General features: G+C 50.7%; 1 protein-coding gene and 1 non-coding gene across 5 annotated transcripts in view; both read left to right on the top strand.

Annotated features, from left to right (window-relative positions):
• LOC126522830 (solute carrier organic anion transporter family member 74D-like) overlaps window positions 1-22500 on the top strand; it is a 181316-nt gene that overhangs the window by 66960 nt on the left and 91856 nt on the right. For all 4 annotated transcript variants that reach the window (XM_050171659.3, XM_055066578.2, XM_050171661.3 and 1 more), the window contains exon 2: window positions 12029-12125. The gene's annotated coding sequence lies outside the window, so the exon portion shown is untranslated. The remainder of the gene's footprint in view (window positions 1-12028; window positions 12126-22500) is intronic.
• On the top strand, window positions 18086-18158 carry TRNAA-CGC (transfer RNA alanine (anticodon CGC)). The gene has a single exon. It is a non-coding gene; the product is annotated as a tRNA-Ala (tRNA).

The raw sequence follows: 22500 nt of genomic DNA, 5'->3' as shown, positions 1-22500 counted from the left end.
TTGCGTGTATTTTATTCTAACGCTGCGCTCATGGTACCTTATATACCTCCAAAGAACGGCATGGGCGAATCAGCGTGACGCACAGCGTTCCCGACGGGAAAGGTCGCAAGGTCGATGACGCGGTGATGGTTTGGTGACAAGTGGGCCCCCAAAGTGGTGTAAGACGTTTTCATAGTGCCGTTGCTCTGTAGCATTAACTGATACGAACTATACCGGCACTCCATTGTTTCAGTAGCGTAGCAGTCCATGGCGCGCAGTGATGATGATCAGCGGATCTGAAAAGGGGGGTCCTCACGTCGCACACCGTCCCGCGATGACTTCGGCGTTTTGGGCTGGGCGAGCGAAAGTCCCTCACTCAGAGGTCTTCGTACGCGACCTCGGCTCCGCGCCGCTCGGCGGCTGGGGTGAAGGCCCCGCGCCGGCATTTCCACGTCTGCGTCCCCCCCCCTCGGCTTCCCTCCCCACCGCCAAACCTGTTTGGGGCGTCAGCGGCGTGATATGGAGCCCTCTCTCCCGCCCATCTCCTCTCTGCTGCGCCGTCATCGACGATTCGATCTCGTCCTCCACGTCGTCGGTCTCGTCTCGCGTGTGCGTGCGTTCGCAAATTTTGGTGGGCGAGGGGCGTAGTACAACGCTGCTTTGGGAAGCCACTCGTGGGACGCACTCCGCGTCTCCCGAGGGTTCGCGCCCGCACGCCGAGAACGCACCGCGTCGACTCGTCTGGAGCTGCGGCCGTGGTCGCGTATTTCGTAGGTCTAATTATCCTGTTGTGGAAATGTTATCATCGAATGCGTACGTCCTCTTCCTTCCTTTCTTTCGTTCTTTCTTTCTTCAATTGGGGAGGGGAGAGTGACACCAAATCTGCGGCGACATTTATCGACGTTCAGCACGTGCTTGGCGCATGAGTCGTTAGTCGCGCGCGTCGGCTGAAGTTAAAGGTCGCGTGCAGCAGATCTGACAGCCAATTTGCATGCGCGAACTGTCGTTATCCCTTAGGAAATCACTTTGTCGCGATTTTCGAGGCCTGTACGTTACGGTGCTCTCGAAGAGCTTGGAAGGTCGCCACAGGGCGGGTCGGCCATTTTTGGCCACTGATCGTTCGGCGACTCTCCCGTTCAGTCACGAGAGACAAATGACGGAGGAGGGGGCGGCCCCTTCTTCTGGTTGTTTATTCTGGTCGGCTGGGAGCCGCATAGCTTTGGCTCCCAGCCGACCAGATGGAGACATATCCGATGGAGACAGAATCGTACAAAAAGTAAAGAAAGAAAGAAAGGAAGGAAGGAAGCACCGGGAAACGCCTCGCTCGACATCAGCTGGTGGCGCTCAAACATCCGCATCCCACACATGACTACGATGGAACGAACACGACGGCGGGATCGACGACGACGGTATGAGAGTGAGATGACGACGACGATTTGCTGGCGAACGCTGGAATGACGACGAAGGTATAGGATGACAGTGGGATGACGCAAGCCCGAAATTACGACGGGAATGCGACGATGCTACACGACCACGACGACATCACTACGGCGGTGTGACCGTGAACGCATGACAACGACCTCATTAAAATCGAGCATGACGACGACGGAACGATAACGGCGCTATGATTACGACGAGTGCGTGGTTGCGACGGCGCGACGACGGCAGCACGATGGCGATATAACGATGACTAAGGCATTGACGACGATATACACGTAACGATCGCGGCGGCATCGCAACGACGGTATGGCAACGAATGCACGACGACGATGACGACTGATGACAGGCGCAATGAAGATGACATGACGACAACGGTAAGATTAGGATGGCGCGATTAACGTGACTGCGTGATCACGGTGGCACGATGACGGTGGAATGGTGGCGACGGCGGAATGATGCCGGTGTGAGGGCAATGCTGTGACGACGACGGAGGGAATACGGCATGACAACGAAGGAATGATGGATCAGAATGGAAAGATGAACTGACGACGATGGCGGGCTCGTGTTGGAGCTCATGTCGGGGCTTACGAACGTCACCTGCCGCCAAAGGGCGGCAGGTGATATATATATCCGGTGCCAATGTGCACTCTATCTGGTACCGGCCAATCGAGCAAGGCAGCATCTTTGCGTATACTTGCATCCACAAATATACTCGCCTAGGTTCCGATAAACCCAGCAGCAGACTGCACCGGCAGCAGCCCCTCCGAAACCGGGAGAGTAGGCATAAGAAAGGGAGCTTCGCTTTTAAAAACAGCTTCGCCGTATGAAGAAACGCGAGCGACTCTGACGAAAACGTGGTCAAAGCGCTGTACACCGCCGCGAAATTCCAAGAAGCGCGCGTGCCCGGACGGGCCGAATCGGGATAACAGGATCTACCGCTCTCCGTCCAGCGACACCGCCGTGCAATGCCCCTTCCCCGCACGGCGGTTCGCCTACGCGTCGTTCGGTGGGCGAACTAAATTGAAAAGAACGCCGGCGGCTGCGTAACGATCGCGCTCCTGTTCGCCGACGTGTTGCAACTCTTTCAACTAGGCTTTGCGTCCGTTTGGTGTCAAGTGAACCCTGGCGAAGTTGTTTCCGAGAAATCGAGCTCGGCGACGAGACTCCCGAAGACGCCGGCCACGTTGTTGCCAAGGCGACGGTTGACGCCGCCTTGAAGTGTAACACTTCGCGCATGCTGTAAAGCGCGTGTCCTTGGAAATCACAAGACCCCAGGCCGCCGTCTTCTACTTGTGCAACATCGTAGCGTTGGCGGCTTTTGCGGAGTAGCGGCGGGCCGTTACTGTTCACCAAGTTTCCACCGTGGCAGTTGGAAAGATCTTGGAAAGAGCTGGATTTAATCATCCGAGCCGAACTCCCGGATTACGTTTTCTTTGCTGGCTTTTGCTTTACGCGCGCTTCTGTATAATCGAACCACATTGGCTGCTCACTGGCTATGGGGTTAATTACGTTGCTGATCACGAGGTCGCACCGACTCGATTGCTGGCAGCGGCGGTTGTGTTTAGATGAACAATTGAGTGTGTATACATGTAGATAGATATATATTGCTTGGCTTCATTCTCTGTTGGCTTCAGATGGTTGTGAATAGCAAAAATCGGAAGCCTGGGTGCATTTTACTTGTCCAAGATAGTATACAGACATGTGCCACTGCCATTGTTGCCATTGGCGGCACGTTTCCGTCAAATCGACTTCACTTTTCGCTGGCGTATATGACGATTAAAAATTGAGGTCGCTTCCCCAGCTTCATTTCCTCCTACATTTTATTTAAAGTTCCGCGCTCTTTTATTGTCAATTCTTGGAGTGCACGTGAGCGTGAATGGGCGCTCGTAGTAAAGAATGGGACAACGATACCGCGTCCGGGACGTTATATATACGCTTACCCACGAGTCTCCGCATGAACGCGCGCCCTCTTCGCATTAAATGCGCCGCGCCGAGAGTCCTCTTTTTTTTGTTTCGGTGCCGTTGTCCTCACCTTGCGAGTGGGTTCCATGAACGACGGATCGTTGCTCTCCGGCCGAATGTCATTATCTCGGGCAGATCGCCTTACCGGAGCGCCCCCTTGGCTTTAACGAAGCGCCGCGCCTACGCTCTTGTGAAGGCTTGAAACGCGTGTTCTCTTTGTTGTTCGCAGCGCCGCGGGCCATGGATCTTTCGTGTGCGGCCAAGCAAGTTGGCGCCCGAGCGTGCGGTTGTGGTTTGCTCCCTTTTCGTCATCTCGCTGAGACTTTGACATTGGCTTCGTTTTGCATGAACTCGACGTGAGTTAGTCGAGTCGGAAGTCGAGCTGGCTCGGCTCGACCCGACCGCTTTCCCATGCATCGTTGCCATGTGAATCGGGCGAGTCGACCCACCCTTTGCTGCAGGCGGGTCAATTGGCCGAGCTCGCCTGGACGCTCGCTAGCTCGCCCGAGCCGACCCGCGAGCGTTTTGCACGAACCCGGTTTCGACCCGACAAGCGCACTCGACACGACTTTGTCGGGTTCATGTTAACGTAGTTATTTGCGTTGCCGCTGATGGAGCTGTCGCATCTTCATTCCTGAAGAGTTTCACGGGACCTTTTTCCCTTCCGTATTTCTGTAACTTCTCTTTTCTATAATTTTTTATTCCCCTTTCCCCAGCACAGGGTAGCCAGCCGGCCTGAGAACTGGCTAACCTCCCTGTCTTTCCGTCTATTTCGCCCCCTTCACGGGACCTATACGCGTTTTAGCATTCCATGGGAACTTGGTGCAGGTTGCAATATGTCGGTCACTATGCATCTATGCGCGTGTCCGCGCCTAGCCTCTTTCCCGCCAATTTGGGTGAGATGTAGTACGTGGTCAAATGGGCAGAGCACCGGGCTGCTGTGTAAGGGGAACCGGGTTCAAAACCAACCGCCTGACCAAGTTGAGTTACTGGCTATATAACTCTGGGTACGTGCTAGGTATGGACTAGGTAGTCCATGGTCATGTGGGCAAAGCACTGGGCTAATGTGTAGATGGAACCGGATTCAAGACAACCGCTTGACTAGCTTGAGTCGCTGCCTATGCGCCGCTCTTCAAGAAATTTGATGCGAACTTGGGTCACTGGTTTTGTGCCGCCTTTTGTAATAATGACGCTGGGTATTTATCGCTCTTTGCTGACCCTCTTTCATGTCAACTTGGGTCAATGATTATTTTACAGCGAAGCTGTCAGCCTCTAGCTGGTTGGCACGTCTCGCGGGCTCGCTCTGTGCTCACCCCCAAAACAGTACCGCCGCCAATAGCGGCCGCGGGCACTCAAAACAGACCTCAAACGGCTGCTGGAAAAGAGCTTTTTGTCTTTGAGTTTCCGCGTAACAGAATGGTGTTTTCTCGCATATTCGAATTACAATCCGGAGCTATAGCGTCTGCAGCTTGTGTGTAAGTCGCACGTTACGAATTCTGTTATGCAATTTACTTCGAAAAATTCATTTAGTTCAATGAGGCACTCGCGCTTGGCGGAGGGCCTATAAAAATGAGGATGTGTGCTGCACCTCCGCACACTCGCGTGTGACGTACGTGTGCACACGGTGTATATCTGTCCCCGATTGTCGATCATATTTGTATATACCCATCTCATAGCAACACTTCAAAGTTATGCAAAATGCCTCTGTCGTATCATCATTCTACATAACCATTTTGTGCACTGTATATATCAACATCATTTTATATAACCTCACAATTAGTTGCTGTGTAATCTTGTGTTGCGTGGATCTATGTGGATCTACGTGGATCTGTGTCTTAGCGAGTGAGGGCCCGGACACTTCTTTGAAAACGTGCCGTATATACAGTGCTTCGCACTTTGTAGATGTGATCGTCCTGGTGGAATTGTGTTGTAATTGTGACTCAGTGCTCGTATCGTCTCTTGTTGAATAAACTTTTTCTAAGCACCCTGATTCTTGAGCGCTCTGCCCGTTGCATCTGTCGCGTAGCGTGTGCTGCGACCGTGTAATCGACGATATGGCAAACACCGTCCAGGAACGGTGCCGCCGTCTAGCGGCCGCGGCCACTCAGACAGACCTCAAACGGCAGCTGGAAAATTTGGACGTGCGGGCTGACGCGCCACTATAGGCAGTGCGCACCTGCAGCTGGAGGCGTGTGCATTGGCATCAATCGGCGCAGCCCAATGGCAGATGGCGGGGGCCTTTTCAAGGAGTAGTAACCCAGCAACGTGCCTAGCACACGCTTCAAAAAGTTTTGCTACACTGGGTTGTAATGGTCCACGTTGTGTGACATAATCAGGGCGGTCAACGACAAAGATAACTCGCAGTGAGAGTTTATATATATATATATATATATATATATATATATATATATATATATATATATATATATATATATATATATATATATAAATAAAATAGTTGGCACGCCACTGACCCGCTTTTTTCGTGTCGAAAGTAGTGACGTCACAGAAATGCGGTCACTGCTGCCACATGTCGGCTTCGCCGTTTTGCAACGCAAGCAACAAGTGGTGACACACGCACGGGCGTTTGCGTCGCGTATGATAAGTGCATGCCTCGTGTATAGTCGCTGAAAGGCGACCCGCGCGCATACATCGCTTTCGAGACCGGCGGCGTTTTCGGCATTCCCGCCACGTACGGGGGTGGGGGGTCTCCGACTACTGAGGTGCGTGGCCAATTCCCGAACGCTTGGAGGGGCTCATAGCATCGATTCCGAAGAAGCGAGCGAGCGGACGGGCGGGTGTTGTCGATTGCGCAATCGAAGCTCGCGTGGCGCACGCTTGGCTTCCCCGCGGAACACCGTGCTCGTCGGTGTAGCTAGCTACACGGTGCGCGCATACCGACGCAAACGCGCATCACACGCGGTTGCGTTGCGTACGCAACTGGATCTCTTTGCGCAGGGAGGGAGAGAGTGGGAAAGGGGTAAGAAAGAGAAAGACAGAAGGAAAACGCCAGGGGATGGTATTATAGCAGCCGCAGGAGTATAAGTAATCCACGGCGAAGCCGCATCAGCGGACGGAGGTTATAGCAGCCAGTGAGTGTATGGGCATGCCTGCGCGTATACTTGGTGTATACCGGTGCAGAAACAGGTTTTCTCGTCGTCGTCGTCGTCGTCTTGGGGAGTTTACGTTTTGGGATGCGGAAACGGTCGCGCGCGAGAGCTGCGATTGGCGCGGAGTCTCCTCCCGCGCGTGTATCTGTATGTACGCGAAGCTGCGGGACCGCAGCCGCCGAAGGAGGCTAATTTCGAAGCCCTGCGGCTTACATTTTGGCTTGAGTCGCGTCTTGGAAAGTCGAACGCGGGGAGGGTTGCGGTGAGGTTTGTGTCGGCGGCGACGGCGGCGACACTGGTATAGGTGACGACGAGGACACCAGGGGTGTATGTAGGTGCAGCTTTTTCCTTGTGCTAGAATCGAAGCCAGTGACATGCGCCGTCTCGGCGAGGGAAAGAAAAAAAAAAAAAAAAAAAAAACGTGGCGATCGTGGTGTGGGGGACCTGGGAGCGTGGAGTGGGCGAAGTGGGAGGGGGGAGGGGGGTAGTCAAAGGTGTATAGTTGCGTTCGCGTATATGGGACGCTGCTACTACACTATCGTTCCTCCTGGGTCTAAGTAAGCGGAACATTTTTTTTTCTTTTACAAATGCCGTATTTGCACGAGTCTATGGCGCCCCAATTGTCACGCGCAGTTATTTTACCGCCCGAATATCTAAAAACAAAACAAAAACAAAAGTAACTTGGCGCCGATTCTATCGCGCACATCAATTAACGAAACCTGAGTTGACGCGTAACGTGTTGAAACGATCTTGTGAAACATACAAAAGCACACGGAGACGCCCACACCTGAACCTTGGCGGCTAGTCGCTGTCGAAGTCCGACGACGCCCTCCCTTTCGCTGACTGCTGACCACAGAAAGTCGTCTTCAGTTCTATATCATGCATTACAAACTTTTTTTTGTTGCTGCCAGTTGTCGACGCATGTCTCGGGAACGCTATAATACATACGACTCTGCCCAGTTAGCCTGTTCTTCTGCTAGAAGGATCACCTTATGCTTGAGGGATGCCTCGTAATGAAAACGTCTTCTTTTTTGCAATCCTGCCACTGGGCTACGTACCTCCACAAAAGGCGCTTGAGCAGAAGCGATACGACATGCGTACAGCAAACTGGGAAATGGCGACTGCAAACGAACCCGAAAATCAACAACGTCTGTTCGATGGCAGTGTGGCTAGCTGCCTTGCAATGAGGCTCATTCTTTAGTGGGCATCGTCAGTTTGAACGCTCTTTTTATTAAGAAAATACGTGCTTGCTAGAATCTTGCATATTCGGTACATTCGACGTAATTGGTAGAACCGGCGTGTGGGGAACGATAATATTTGGTGTTCCACTTACCTTTAATGAAACTTAAGTCGAACGGTATTAAGAGTGTAGTGTGCTGTAGCTGAAGCAGGTATACGCTGGGACTTCACGTCAAGCTGTGCGAATGAAAATCACTCGCGCGCGCTTCATAGTTCTTTCCGTGACGCGTTTCCATTTTCAGAGAGGTTGAACTATTCGTCGTTGACCGCGAGCTCGTTACACGTAAATTAGGCATTGTGGCTTACCGGCCTAAGTAACTAGTCTAACGTTTTGATCATTATCGAAACAGTATACTCCTCGTGCGCTCAGTTGGTGGCGCCACCGCTCTCCAAGTGCGCAGCGCCAATGCGGCCATATCGCGCATTTTGTCCCTGTTCCCTTCCCGGCGCGCAGCACGAAGTTGTGTCATGTTGTGTGCGGTGAACGTCGGCGCGTGAAAATGGCAACGCAAAACGAGCCCCGCTTGCTGTTTTGCGGCTACGGACGAATAGCAAACGTTCAGGAATACTTCAAACGAAGTAGTTTGCTTCGTGGTGGCGACTTGTACGCCGTTAATCACGTTCACTGCGTGAGAGAAGAACTACACAGTGCCGTCGGTCCGTCGGAAATCATAGGAAAATGCGCCGCACAAATGAAGAGCCAAGAAATGCGTAGCCAAGAAATGCACAGCTGCGCTCGTTCGGTCCAATAGCTGTCGATCTCACAGAGGCACTTGCTTGTACACCTTTCTCAACAATGTTGGTGTGGCAAACTTGTGTAGATGCGGCGCCTTCTGCTGTCACAGAGAGGAACACAGTGCAAACACCTCCGTTAAGATCTGCATCTGTCTGGGTCATCTGAAAAGTTGCAGAAAAGCATCTCGTCAAGTTTTGTTTTAAGTGCTTGGAAAGAACTTGAAAGCATTGAAATGTTGCGTTAATCTCAAGCAAAAGAATTATGTCTTGGTTGATAGGAACAATTGAGTAATGAGATATTAGTTAAATGGAGTCGCGATCAAATACATGTTCCCTGCCATTAGACCCACTTATGATCTTTGCTGCATGAAATGAAATGCCTCGGAACACTGCTTGAATTCAGACACAACACAGTGCTTCCAGCAAACACTTACAACTGGTGTGTGGCCAGAGGGTGGTACATCAGCGCAAGTGTCACTCCCAATAATTTGTAGTACTGCATCACTTCTTCTGTAACATGGCGGAAACACAGTTGGCACATAGGCGGGATGGCCGGCAATCGTGCTCGATTTGTTACCGACAAAGTGAGCACTGCAGATGACTGTCTTGCGTTGCACTGGTTGCCACAAATCTCCATTCTGGCTAAAAATAATAAAAGAAAACAAGGGAACCAACAATGTGTCAATATTACCTTGAGAGAAAGCGATGGAAACCGCGCGAAGACAGGACGCGCTTCGATCCAACGTTGTCGCCGATCAGCCTCGTACGATTTCCAAGGAAGATGATAAAACTGCACCTTCAGCAGTTTCCCGGCCGTGTTCTTGTAGCTGTTATGACATCCGCACACGGAACAGTAGATAGAGGTCGACTGTTTTCGCCGCGTACACACGCTTGCGCTGCTAGGGGCTATCCTCCACCTGCTGCGGCTAGGCGAGGCTGTGCGGAGGGAACAGGGACATTTCGCCAGCCGCCGCCGCAGTGGCGCTGCAGGTCTGATTTGAAACAGCAACGCTCGAGGCCTATACAGATGATTCATCGTAATAATTCTACATTCGCGGTTTAAAATAATCCCCAAAGGGTTCGTACTATCTACGGGAGGGCGACAATGCCATTTTGAGCCATAAAATTCTATGGCTTACCAATTCGTACGAAGACCGCTATGTGCTTTCAAGGGCCACTCAATCGCATTTCACTGTTGCATTCCAAATATATTTCCATGCATTTGTATAGCGCTGATTATGAAGGTGAATTATACTTTAACAGAGGACCTATGCTACATATAGGTTACGTTGGTACAACTTTGAGACTAGATAGTTTTAGAAAAAGAAGAGAGGGGAAGGGGGAGGTAATGAAGTTCTCCAGCATTTAAAACGAAAGAGGAAAAGGAACACGGTCTGGCGCCTTGCGAGTCCACAAGCTGTTTCCTTGGTTCAGCTCACGCTTCTCATTACGCAACATTTCTTTTTTTACATGTAATCTGTTGCAGCTCTCCAGATCTTACGCCAGACGGCGCAGCTTTATGTCCTTGCCCCTCGATATGCTGTATACTATATATACACTGAGAGAGAGAGAAGTGGCTGGCCAGGACAAACGAAAATTGCGGGCGTTCAACATCTCCGCGCGTCCTCCGCCCGGTTAAGTCGAGGAAAGGAATTCGTTCCACTTTTCCCGTCAGCGCTCGTAACAGGAAAGTCTACGCGACGAGCATTTTTTCTTCTTCGGTAGGTTCGGCGCGTATTCGCTCGAGTGTTTCGCTTCCTCACAACGTGAACTTTCCATCCGACTTACTCTCTTGCTGTCGTTAAGACCACCATTTCTTTCTTTCTTTCTTTCTTTCTTTCTTTCTCGAAAAGCAAAACAGGAACAAGAGGATAAAAGGAAACGTCCGACGTTATACGCAAGGCAGAGCGTTCTGGCGAGAGCCGTGTAAGCGCGCGCTTTTAAGTTCCAACTCGCGTGTCTGCGCGTTTGTGCACGCTTCGCGCTCCCCGCGATAGCGAGCTATAAGTCGACGCTATTTCTGGTGTTCGAGAGTTTGTTCACCGCTTGCTTGCATACGCGGGCGCTTCTAAATCGGGCTCGTCTCGACCACGGCGAAAGTGGAGGATAGAGCTCGAGGAGCGCTTTCTTTTGTTCTTCCCACAGGGCACTTCGGTTGTCGTCTGCTGCGACGTCTGCGCGCCGCGGTGTGGCAGCGCAGACGGCGAGGGAAGGGTTTGCCACCACATGCGCGAGAGGTTCATTACAGTGCGTTCCAGCAGGGCCCGCGCTGCGTATGCATCCGCCCAGCTACGAACGTGAACTTCCGTATGCCCCCTCCAATTGGATACGTTACAATAAAGCAAGTTGGCAGTAACAACGTCTCCCTGTGCAGTCGTCTGCGGCTGCTAAAGCGGCATCTACCTAACCCCCTCCTTCACAGCGCTCGCTGGGTCGCTCAGCTGCCCTCGACGGGAGCCATCTTGCCAGGCCTTGTAGTGAAGCTTAGGGGAAGAAAAAGTGTACTGCACAAGCCAAAGGGTAAAAATGATAAGATATACAGCAGAGGCGCGTCTCCGTTGCCAGGCGACGCGTGACTGGGCGGAGCACACCCAGCTGGAGCGGGCCCTTCTGGAACGTATATCGTAAAGAACCTTTCTCGCCACACACGCGCACACGATCCACCATTACACGATAAGTACAAGGATGTTCTTAAAAAAAGTCCATGCGCGCGTGTGTTGCCAGGGTTTGTCGTCCTTCTCGCGGTCTTCGCAGTATTTTCTCTCGGAAAGCTCGTGACGAGAACCAATAAGTTGTTGACGTGTGAATGGGGGCCGGCGACCGACCTTTCAAAGAAGCAAGAGGTCGTCGGGTTTGTGGGTAGAGGTGGAGTGCGTAATAAATAGGCGGCTTTCCAGATATTGCCGCTGCGCACGCTACGTAGTCACTCACGTTTTCTCTGCGATGCCGCAGTGTCGAGTACGACGCACGCGAACGAGGCGAACTGCGTCGTATGTGTGTGCGTGTTTTGAATCGGAACTGCGCTGCCCCAAAAAAAAAAAAAAAAATGCGTTCGAGTGGTCGGCGTGTTTTCTAAAAGGTTAGCCGGCGCTTGTCGACTGATGCCCCTCGTAGAACATTTGTACTTGTGGGCTTGAAACTTGGCTTCTCTGCACTGAAAGAAATACTGAGAAGGGAGCAAGAAAAGACGGCTGTGGTTACGAGAGGAAGTGCGCAAATGCACAAGACTGTGGCGGTGTTTTCATGCCATGCGTGTCGTACCCGTAGTGCTCATGTTCGCATGCGCATGGTCATGTTGTAGATCGTCGATGATTGCTTGCTCTCTGTAGGTGTGGGTAGTTTCAACCGGTGAGTATTACTGAGTGAGTTTACCGCCGGAAAAAGTAATGAACAGAAAAGACTTACAGCGTACGGACGTGTTTACGCGATTTGTCGTAGTCTGCTACAGTAAAGGGAAATGGCGAAGAGTAGCGCGCTAGAGTGTTGGAACTCGCACTTTTAGTTATAACCTACCGGCAATAAAGAGGTCTTTAAAGTTGTCTTTCCTTGTTTGCCTTTTGCAGGGGCAGGATTGGCTGGCCACGCCGCACGTCATTCGAGCTTCTCATCCTCGGGGTTGTTTCTTTCGCTGCTCCCACCTTGGGGTGTCGGCGTCTGTAGGTGAGCTCGTCTTTTCGCACTCAATGTGGACACATGTCGGAATGGGATGTACAGCTTGACGCGAAAGTCTATGGGCCACATATGGTAGCGTCGCCTTCATTCTTGCACGTTAGTGGGCTGTAGGGACACGACAAGGATCATTTCCTGCATCCGAGCCTCAATACGAGACAATGGACGATTTGAATCCGATGTATTGGAATCTGATTGTAATTGTAATTGCGCTGGCTGAAGCTGATAGTGTACTGAAATAATTAGTAAAATAATATGCCCGTGGTAGTTGCGGCGATTCTTTTGCTGCAGGCATGGTGCAATCCGATTGGGTACTCACGTTTGCTGGTTAAAGATATTGGTTTCTCAATCGCTGTCGTATACGTTACCGGACCTCAAGTTCGGAGAGATCATTCGCTTCGTACGTCGTGGTTGGTTTTTTGGATTAAAGGGGCGCTGAATATAAGAATGGTTACGGCGGCATTCTACTAAATTAGTACTGTTCTACAGTGCCAAGAAAAATCACTCTTACGATATAGAGGATTGACAAGCCAGAAAAGACGCCAACACGACAAACCGGAGGCGACCACGCCTGGTGTAGTTCCCGTACCGGCTCAGCGTGACGTCATAGCCAGAATGGGATGGTCTTAGTTCTGGTGTTTTTATCCGTAAGGATGAATGTTCCAAAAAGGTCGCAAACTGAACTTAGCAAGTTTCAAGAACGTTTGTTGATTTACAACGGCCCTGGTATAGGAAACAAAATATTTCGAAATATGTGACGTCGCAGACGTACTGGCGCTGGGGTTCCGGGGCGAAATTCAAGAAATGGAAATTTGATCTTCACCTCTGTCTTCTAATAACAAACTCATTACTACGAGATTCGGGGAAAATGAAGTTTTGCAGTAAGTAAAACCGCGTTATAACGAAGTTGAAAAACTTCGTTATATTCATTATTGCGTGTACTGCGCTTCGAACGTCCGTGAGGATTTCAAGGGGAATTTCACTTTCTTCGTTATATCCATTTATCATTTTGCTCCGTTTCGTTACAACGAGGTTTGACTGGTTCGCTATCGGTCTAAGGTGTCTGCCTTTCCCTTTGCTATCCAGGGTCCTCAAGAAAAAGAAAGTGATTAAAAAACTAAAAAACTTCGTTATCTCATCGCGCCTTCGAGTTGTGTATTCCGATCCGGCGCGCGCGCGCGCGCAATTCACGCGCGTGGCCTGGCTTCAAGATTGAAGTGAGCGACGACAACTTCGCGGAAATTCTGTGTGCTTGCTTTTTGCATGCGTCTAGAGGTTGTTGACTCCGCTCGAAGAAGCGCGGCGCGACCTCTTCGAGCGCGGGGTGTGTGCGTGCTGCATATAACACCGCGAGCACTCCGCGGGGCGCGCAAATGTCGCGGCGACATTTCTAATACATCCCCGACACGGCCGGCACCGTCGTGACGAGGTGGCGACATTCGAAGGTCGCCCGCGCGGCGCCGTCTGGCAAGTCCGCTCGCTCACGCACTCACGCCCGCCCGCCCGCCCTCGGTGATCTTTCGAAGCTTTAGAGAACTACGTCCATGGCGTCTCCGCAAGGGGGGCGTCGATTAGGACTGTAAGGTCGGTGGTATAATCGCTTCGCTATAAACGCTCACCGGTAGTGTAAAATCGCTTCGCCTCAAGAACAGGGAACGCGCTTTGCGCCTGAAGCAGTCGACCTGGGGCGTCTTGCACGAACATTTACCCCCCGTATTCAGAAATGTATCTTAACTTGAAGCTCATGCTTGACTTGATTTAAGTGACACCTGTCGTGAACGTACCAAAAGACGCATTTGCGAATACGGAGGTATACCGAGAATAATAACGAATTTAAGAACGCGTTCTTGTGCGGACCAGGCGTTGTCTGTGGAACATCTAAAAAAGAAACAAAAATCTGCAGAGACACTTAAGACTGCTTACGTGTGGGCATGCGAACGCATCATTACTGTGTGTAGACCTCGGAACGTTATGAACGTGGTCATGAACGCGCGTACTATATACTCCGTTCCATACATAGCAGTCAACGCTGTGGAAGCTACGCAAGAAGTTCGGTGACGAAAACTTATCGCTACGCGCGTTCCGTCCATGCTTCGCTGCTCACCGACTGCGTTCGCTCGCGCGAGCAAGCACGTGGGGCATCTCGCAGCGGGCTGCAAAACAAGAAAAAAGAAAACTCGGAAAGAACAATAACAATGATCTATAACAACGCATTAGCAGCCGTATACCACAATGCGTTTGTTTGTGTCTAAGGATTGAAACTTGTTTCATTCAATATTGAGCCTATATGAAGAACAGCTGCGCACAATAGCGGTAAAAAAAAAAAAAATCGAATCATATCTTAATGTGCGAACGAATCCACTGCAAGAAGTCCCTCTAGCCTGCACAGCGTTGACTGCTATGTGTGGAACGTAGTTCTAAGCACACTGCCACAACAGCCGTGGTCTTGGGGAAGCGTGCTCGTCTCTTACCCCGTGGTTCGATTCCCACCGATACCAAAATGTACCAAATTTTCTTTCCCAAAGCCATTAATCTACTTTGTTTACAGAACCTCCCTGAGAAATTTGACGTCAATCCGAGAATTTTCTAATGTGGAAAGCATTTTGCGCAGTCGGCCATATTTGGTACCATATATTTCATTCACGCCGGAGCCGACGGATTTTCGCGTGATGGTGCTTTCGCGTTCTAAATAATTGTACCGTGGTTCAGCTCAGGTGTAATATGTCGGTTAGGAGCTGTGCAGTAATCACGCGAATTCTTCATTTTGGACAGTGCAAGAAATGGGACAAAGCTAGACTTGTAGTAGCGTTTTTCTCGTGTTATTCCCAACTATTCAGGTAAATATGTACCGACGAGCTCAGTTCACAACCCTATAGGGCAATATAGGTACCGTTCTCGCTGGAAGTAAATAGGATTGACGCCTGGCGATGTCCTTGTGCCCCGGATAAGTAATAATAGCTTGGTGTGGTAGTGAGACTGTGTTGGCAGTGACGTAACTGCAGATATGACGCCAATAAACGACACAGAAGCGTGCGCGTACCCATTTGTACTGTAAGAGGAATTCTGCAAGAATGAGAAAGCACTTGACAAAGTAGGTACGCTAACGTGCAATATCGTTGATAACATAGTCGTATACTCGCGGGAATCAGTAACTAATATGATCACAGAGAGAGAGAGAGAGAGAGAGAGAGAGAGAGAGAGAGAGAGAGAGAGAGAAACGTCAGTGGGAAAGGCAGGGAAGTTAAACAGGAGAGCTTCTGGTCTGCTATTTTGCACTGGGGAAAGGGTAAGGCGAAATGAAAGATGGAAACAGCAGCGGAGGGATGAAGCAAAGGCACGAAAAAAAAAAAAACTGATAGTAAGCCATTGCTGTGGCAGCGCCACCATTAAAATGGCAGGTGAAATTTTGGCGTATCGTTATATTGATATTTCACGAATAGACGTCGCGAACAGTGCCGTTCTTCTGCGATGCAAACAATTTCTTGATGGGGATTTTCTGACGCGATGTTTTAGTGCATTTTTGAAGCGTCCCTATAGGTATCTTTTTTTTTAATGAACACCGTGCGTATTTACTAATGAAACAACGTTTAGCATATTAAACAAAATGTTGGCGTTTCTTGGCTTCGGTGCTAATATTTTTTTACATATTAAGGTTGGCAAGTCTGCGCTCGCTGTACGAAGCAGGTGGTCTCTCCAGATGCGCATTATTCGTTGTGCCGGAGGACAGTTGCGTGATCCAGCCGAGCCGTCGCCGGCAATAATCCCTGCAATTAATAACGGTCGCCGGAGGGGACACCATGCCAGGCGCCTGTCATTAATAACCGCGGTGGAAAAAGATTGAAAGGATTGCAGAGGAGACGGCTTCTCGCGTTTCCGCTTCAAGTCAGTTCTGCTGTCGGCATGCGTGTGCACACTTGTGCGGCGCACCGTCGTCGTAAAAAAAGATGTCCGTTTGTGCGCGTGATATCGTGTGTGTGGGGGGGGGGGGGGGGGGCGTAGTGTGACGTCCGTGGAGCATTTCTACGTGTGTGTGGGCGTGTTTGCGGGCCAGCAGGGTGGGGAAGGAGGAGCGTAGTGCAGGGGGAAGGGGAATTCAATGCGACGCGTGTGTGGTGGTCTGGGTGTTTTTGAAGCACCGCTGGGTGAGTCTGAACACCGGGGCTATATATATTGCGACGATCAATTTCATTTTATATTTTCTATACTCACTTCGTCATTGGCTTAAGCTCACGTTGTCGCCCTGTCGTCGGTCTCAGCCTCACGGCGCGACCAATGACAATTGAGCGGGAAACGGTGAATGAAATGGGTCGTTGTTAAGTGTGACCTCCTATTGAACAAACTTATATGCACGCGTTCGCACCAGCTTAACTGAAATGAAGCACTTTCGTTGCTGTGAATCGTCGACTGGAGGATCGTGCTTGCCTAACTCTTTGGTTCGAGCAATTTGTCGTAAAGGCCTTAGTTTATGATCTGTACGTCTTCGTTCGACTCCGCCGTGTACTTTATGCGCACCTATTGCTTTCAGTCCTTTTCACGATTATCTCAGGAGCGATCAGAAAAATTAGCAGAAGCACTTAAGACTGCTTACGTATGGGAATGCGAAAACATTGTAATCGCTTAGGTGAAATATTTTCGATTTATGTTTTCGGCATGCATTAAAGTTCTTTCTGTCCAATCCGCGTATGTGTTTGAGTATACCTTGGCCACAGGCTGGAAACATTCGGAACATTTTGCTGCAGAACGGCGAATTTTATTTTATGCCTAATGGTAGGTCTGTCGGGACAATGTTGTCCTCTTTTGTGTTTCCTTGCTTCGTCATCTGAGGCGTGCTTCCGTGGGCGACCGCATTTCACAGCTGCCGCTGAGGTAGACGCTTTCGGATGTGCTTCACAGTAGACACAGCACCGATGAAATACGAAGAGCAAGTGATGCACGGGAGGCAGCGACGTGACGTGGGCAGTGACGCACGCACTATAGGCACCCCTCGTCTTATACACTCCTGATTTGGCGTCGAGAGTGCATTGCAGTAGACACAGCACCGATGAAATTCGAAGAGCTCACTTGCTCTGCGGAGGCAGTGACGAAGGCAGTGACGGAGGCAGTGACGTCACATGTGCAATGACGCACGCACGAGTTAGTCACAACATTGGTCAACCATAACCATGGAGAGACCGTGACGTCGGGGAATTATGCTCGTATCGCCCCCTGGAGGCCCGGGTTCGATGTCGAAGCTCCCCTAATTTTCTTTTCGAATGCATTAATTTGCTTTGCGCACAGAAACCTGCCTGACAAATTTGTCGTCAATCCGAGTACTTTTGACGTGCTCTTACTATTCGCAGCGTCGGCTATTTTTTCTTGTTTTTTTTTTTCTTCTCTCTTCCTTCTCCTTTTATTCCCTTTACCCCTTTCCCCAGCACAGGGTAGCCAGCCGGTATTTACACTGGCTAACCTCCCTGTCTTTCCTTCCCTTTTGTGTCTCTCTTTGGTCCCATCTTTCGGTCATGTCGCAAACGACGCCGGATTTTCGCGTAATGGGGCACATAATGCTTTCGCATTAAAAGGATTTCCTCCTACGCGTATAAAGTCGGATGTATGTAGGTACTGTATGGTAACTGATTAATCGTGATCTAAAATTGACGCCAATCTGACCCACATATACCACTGTGTCGACATGAACGAGAAGGGGGTTAACCGAGGGGCCCGATTTTTATTAATCATATCATGAGAAGCCTTTGTTCTTCTTTCTATTCCCCTTTCCCTCACCCCCAGTGTAGGGTAGCTAACCGGGTGTTCGTCTAGTTGACCTCCCTACCGTTCCTCTACTTGCTCTGGCTCTCTCATTAGAAGCCAACAAACAAAAACGCGAAGGCCAACATAGGGGCAATTACTTGTACTTACTAACTGAATTAAAGAAATGATAAAATACCCCAAGAAGTGGATGGCGAAACTGCGCCGCGGTAGCTCAATCGGTCAGAGCTTCACACGCGCAATGCGAAGACGTGGGATCGTTCCCCACCTGCGGCAAGTTGTTCTTTACCGACTTTCATTGCCATTAATTTATTATTTCTTTAATTCAATTAGTAAGTACAAGTAATTTCCCATGTGTTGTCCTTGGTGGCCTTGTTTGTTGGCTTCTCAGGATAGGATTAATAAAGATCGGGCCCCTCGCTTAACCCCTTTTCTTTCATCTATATCATTGGGTGTGTATCATGGGGTCGCTGTGTGTGTGTGCCACTGCGAATGTGCCTCGTAAGCCAACGGGTGTATGCCACTCATCAATGAACCTTTTTTGACAATTTCGGTAACTGCATGTATCCCTACAACATCACACCTGCACGGGGGTGTTCACGTGATGCGATTTTTCTTGCAAATGATGGATGGCGTCGACGTCGTGCTTTCTCTCCTACTCTCAAAAGGCGCGTTCTTGCCAAATATGACCTTCAACATCGCGTATATACTCTCTAGGGGCTCTTCATAGAAGATATTGATCTAAAAGACTTTCGCTGCTACCGAAGCGGTTCACGAAGAGTGTTCTGATTTTTTTCGTTAATCATACAATTGCGAAGTATTCGTCAGAAGACTACAAATATTGCCATAGTGAATGCGGCGGTTATGAGCGATAAAGTGGAGACGTGTGCGTGCGTTATATTGGCTCCAATGGCTACGTACTCGTGGTATGCGTGCCCGCATTGTCGGTGGTGTTGAACCCCTGACTCGAGACACGGCAGCACAATTTTGAGGCCGTACGAATAACGAGGGTCTCGAATCCGGCAACATTGATGCCTTCAGGTAGCATGTGTGGGCTTATTGACCACTTGCCTTCACCCTAAATGATCACGTAATCGTGACGCCTGCGGCAGAAGGGATGTTCCACATCCGCCGCCAAGGTTTGTGAGTGGTGGCGCTGGCTAACGCTCCCAAGGTTAGTTGTAGTAGTGAAAAATAAATACCCAAAGAAGTGGACGGGAAACGGCGCCGCGATAGCCCAATTGGTTAGAGCATCCCACGCGTAATGCGAAGACGTGGGATCGTTCCCAACCTGTGGCAAGTTGTTTTTTATCCACTTTCATTTACAGAAATTTATCATTTATCTTACTCAATCAGTAAGTACAAGTATTTCCCCCTATGTTATTGTCCTTGGCGTCCTTGTTTGTTGGCTTCTCATGACATGATTGTGTCGACATAAACGACGAGAAGTGCCCGCGAAAAATGAGCTTATAGGATACCGCGAGTCGACATGAAAATCTGGAGTGTAGCATCATTATGGGAACCCACCAGGCGATATTATACCGTCATCTCCGAGTCCAGGCGTGGCCTCCGAATTCGCATCGAACGTGTGATCTCGGAGGTCACGGTCTAGGCTTTGAAAATGCGGTTTTTCCCTACGTGGAACACAAGGAGGCGGTTACTAATGCCACGTATACGGAGGTGCTGCCTTCAGAACGTCACCCGCGTGGTACTGTAACAAAAAAGGTTTTTCTTTCACGTTTTCCAGTCGGTATGCACTACCAACCGACCTGATCGGCGATCACGTTCCTGAGCGCTCTCTCCGGGCCTGTGTATAGGATCTATGCAGGTTTCTGTGTCGTGCCTATACTGAGCTGTCTTTGATTGAGCAAAGCATCACCACACGTGCCTTCCCGCCCCACCGCGATTCATTTTTTTTTTCGTTCTCTTCCTTCATCATTCACGCTGGTATGTCGGTGCGCGATGTCATCGTATACCCTGCCGTGTCCTCCTGCAGTCCAAGCGTTCGTGCCGCTTTTCTTTTTCTTTTTCTTTTTCTTTGATGAGGATATTGTGAAACGCATGATTCACGAGTGTCGTTTGCCGTAGTGACTTCGCGCGTTACAGGTGTTCCCGTTCCAGTCCGGCCGCGCGCCCGTGGACTTTTCTTTTTTCGTCGGGAGAGTTCGGAGTCGTGAAGACAAATAGGCGCCGTTCCTCTGGCACGATCTCCGCGATAGAGAAATGGCGGTTTCGCAAGCGTGCGCAAACCTATACCTGCTTGTTAAAAGAAACCTGTTTCCGAGTCTTCAACAGAGGCTCGTTGGTGGACGCGTTGTTTCTTTAAACCATGGGCAGGAAAGACAAAACGGAGGCCGAGAAGCGGAGTCTCGGAAAGGCGGGAAAAACCGAGGCGTCTGCCGAGGCACCTCACGTGCTCGTGTCTGCCGATCGTCTCTCTCTCTCTCTCTCTCTCCTGTGCGTGTGGGGGTCGTGCCGATTCAACTAAGGCCTCGTCTGTCTCTCTTATCTCAATTTATCAGCTCCACTTTAAGACAGACCGCGGAGGTTGGAGAAGGCGGCACGCGAAGGTGACCCGCACTCTCCTCTTCAGTTTTGCGATTTGACCGCAATGGTGGGCTTTGAGAAAACGCGTTCGGCGGGTGGCTCCGCCTCGCCAGTTGCGCGCAGTGCGGCGGAAAGCTACGCGTCCCGTGAGCCAATAACCGGGGAAGCGATTACTCGCTTTGTGCCCGTCTCTGGGGAAAGACGAAACCTTGGAACTCCCCGCTAATCCGCTCAGCGCAATCTCTCCATTCAGACGGGGTCCCGTGTATAACAGGGTGATTAGCGGCGGACAACGGAATATGTATTTTTTTGTTTTTTTAACAATTGTTTCGTTGTCTGGCGGCAACGATAGCTTTTCTTGCGGCATTGCACGGAACTTCCTGTTGACCAACTGCGCGCTTGTGTACCCTGTGCCTGCGCAGCGCAGTGAAGACCACTGCACAGGTGACGCAATCTCCTATGTTCGGGTCTGCGGGGAAACGCTCGGCCCTATAGAATGCTCAATCTGATCTAGTTACACCTTACTGGCTTACGGGCAAGCTGAATTTACTTTCAAGTTTCATGGCTGTATTTCACAAGGAAAACAAGTCGGTGCAACCTCACCCATCGTGTAGCGTGCACCTGCCTATGTGCCTTCTCCTGACATCTCTGACGCATTTTGTTAGGAAGGAAGGCTTGTGTAAAGTTATGTGATATTGACAGACGGTTGGTTATGCTACGCGCTGTGGGAAAGCTTGGATGATGAAGAGAGTCGGCTGGAAACGTAATGAACAAATTACTAAGTGAGCGGTTACTATAGCTAGCAAAATTGCGAAAACAAGAGCCTCTTGAAAGCAGGCGCGTAAATCACGGATCTTTTCGTTTGTAAAGAGCGCCTGCCATTTGCCCGTTGCACTGTACGATACAGAAGAAACTGTATGGCGGATACCACGGATGATTTAGGACTTTGTAAACAAAGTGAAGGCGAGTCGTCCTTGTGTATAAAAACCACCCAGCTGGCTGAGAACTTGAGCAGGAGGCGCGCGCTCCCTTCTCCCGTTATCAACCACGTAAAACAACAATCTCCGGCTGGCAACGTTCGAGAGAACTCGCACCGCTCGCCGGAGACGGCGGCCAGCAGTTTTTGCCTGCACCGAAACCGCCGCGACGCCGCGTCCCCCTGACGTCGCGTCCTGAAAGTTCGTCTTGTTACGTCACGTGAAGGCGAAAGTGTCGCCGCTAGTGATTAATCGCGTCGCAGCTGCCTGGCCCGGGCGCGCCGGCGAGGTAAAAGGGGGGAGTACCGTCTAGGGCGGCAAGTTTAGCGTATATACAGTGTTTTGTTTTCTTTTGTCGTCGGGTGATTATTGCAATAACCCCGCCGCGCGTTGCCGCAGGTCGGTTGCGGTTGTGGGAGGTGGGGAGGCGAAAAAGAAGCGCCGCGTGAGCCGCGTGCCCTTGTCGTGTCGTTAATGCGCCGGTCCTTCTTCTGTTGCTCGGTTCGTTCGGCCGGGTTCGTGAAACTCGGCGCCATTATTATGCGCGCGCGCGCGCGCGGATCGAGTGTAATAGGCGCGGCACGCGAATGCGTCGTTTTCGGGGCGGCGGCTGGCTGGCTGGCTGGCTGGCTGACTCTGGCTGTCTGTGGCTGTAGTATAGACAGACGGCGGCTCGCCGCCGTGTGTGTGTGTCTGTTGACTCGCTGCATCGTTCAGAAACAAGCGCGCTTAGAACGCGCGCGCGCGCGCGCGGCTTTAGAGGGGTCAAGGTCCTCTGCGTAATCTCGTTTGCCCTGTCGGTCTCTCCGTCTCGTGGCGGCGGCGGCGGCGGCTCGCGCTAGCAGCGTCGGCGGGAAAGAGCGATGGGCTCTCTCCTTCGGCGCATCTCTTCAGCCGCCGTTGTTGCGACTTGCTCCAGACGCTTCTTGGCTTTTGTTGTGGGGAAAAAGAATGAATGTTCCGTACGGTGGAGGGATCGAATGTAAATGACGTGTAATGAATTTGCTGTACGAAGGAATCGAAGTGTCAGTGTTGTAAGAGCGAAAGAATATAACGCAGTGTGGTATTGTTTTCGCTCGGACATCAGGGACCGA

This window comes from Dermacentor andersoni, chromosome 6 (assembly GCF_023375885.2).
Source record: "Dermacentor andersoni chromosome 6, qqDerAnde1_hic_scaffold, whole genome shotgun sequence".
In the NCBI taxonomy this organism is placed as follows: domain Eukaryota; kingdom Metazoa; phylum Arthropoda; class Arachnida; order Ixodida; family Ixodidae; genus Dermacentor; species Dermacentor andersoni.
Note: the sequence above shows the minus strand (reverse complement) of the source record. Positions and strands in the feature narration are given on the sequence as shown.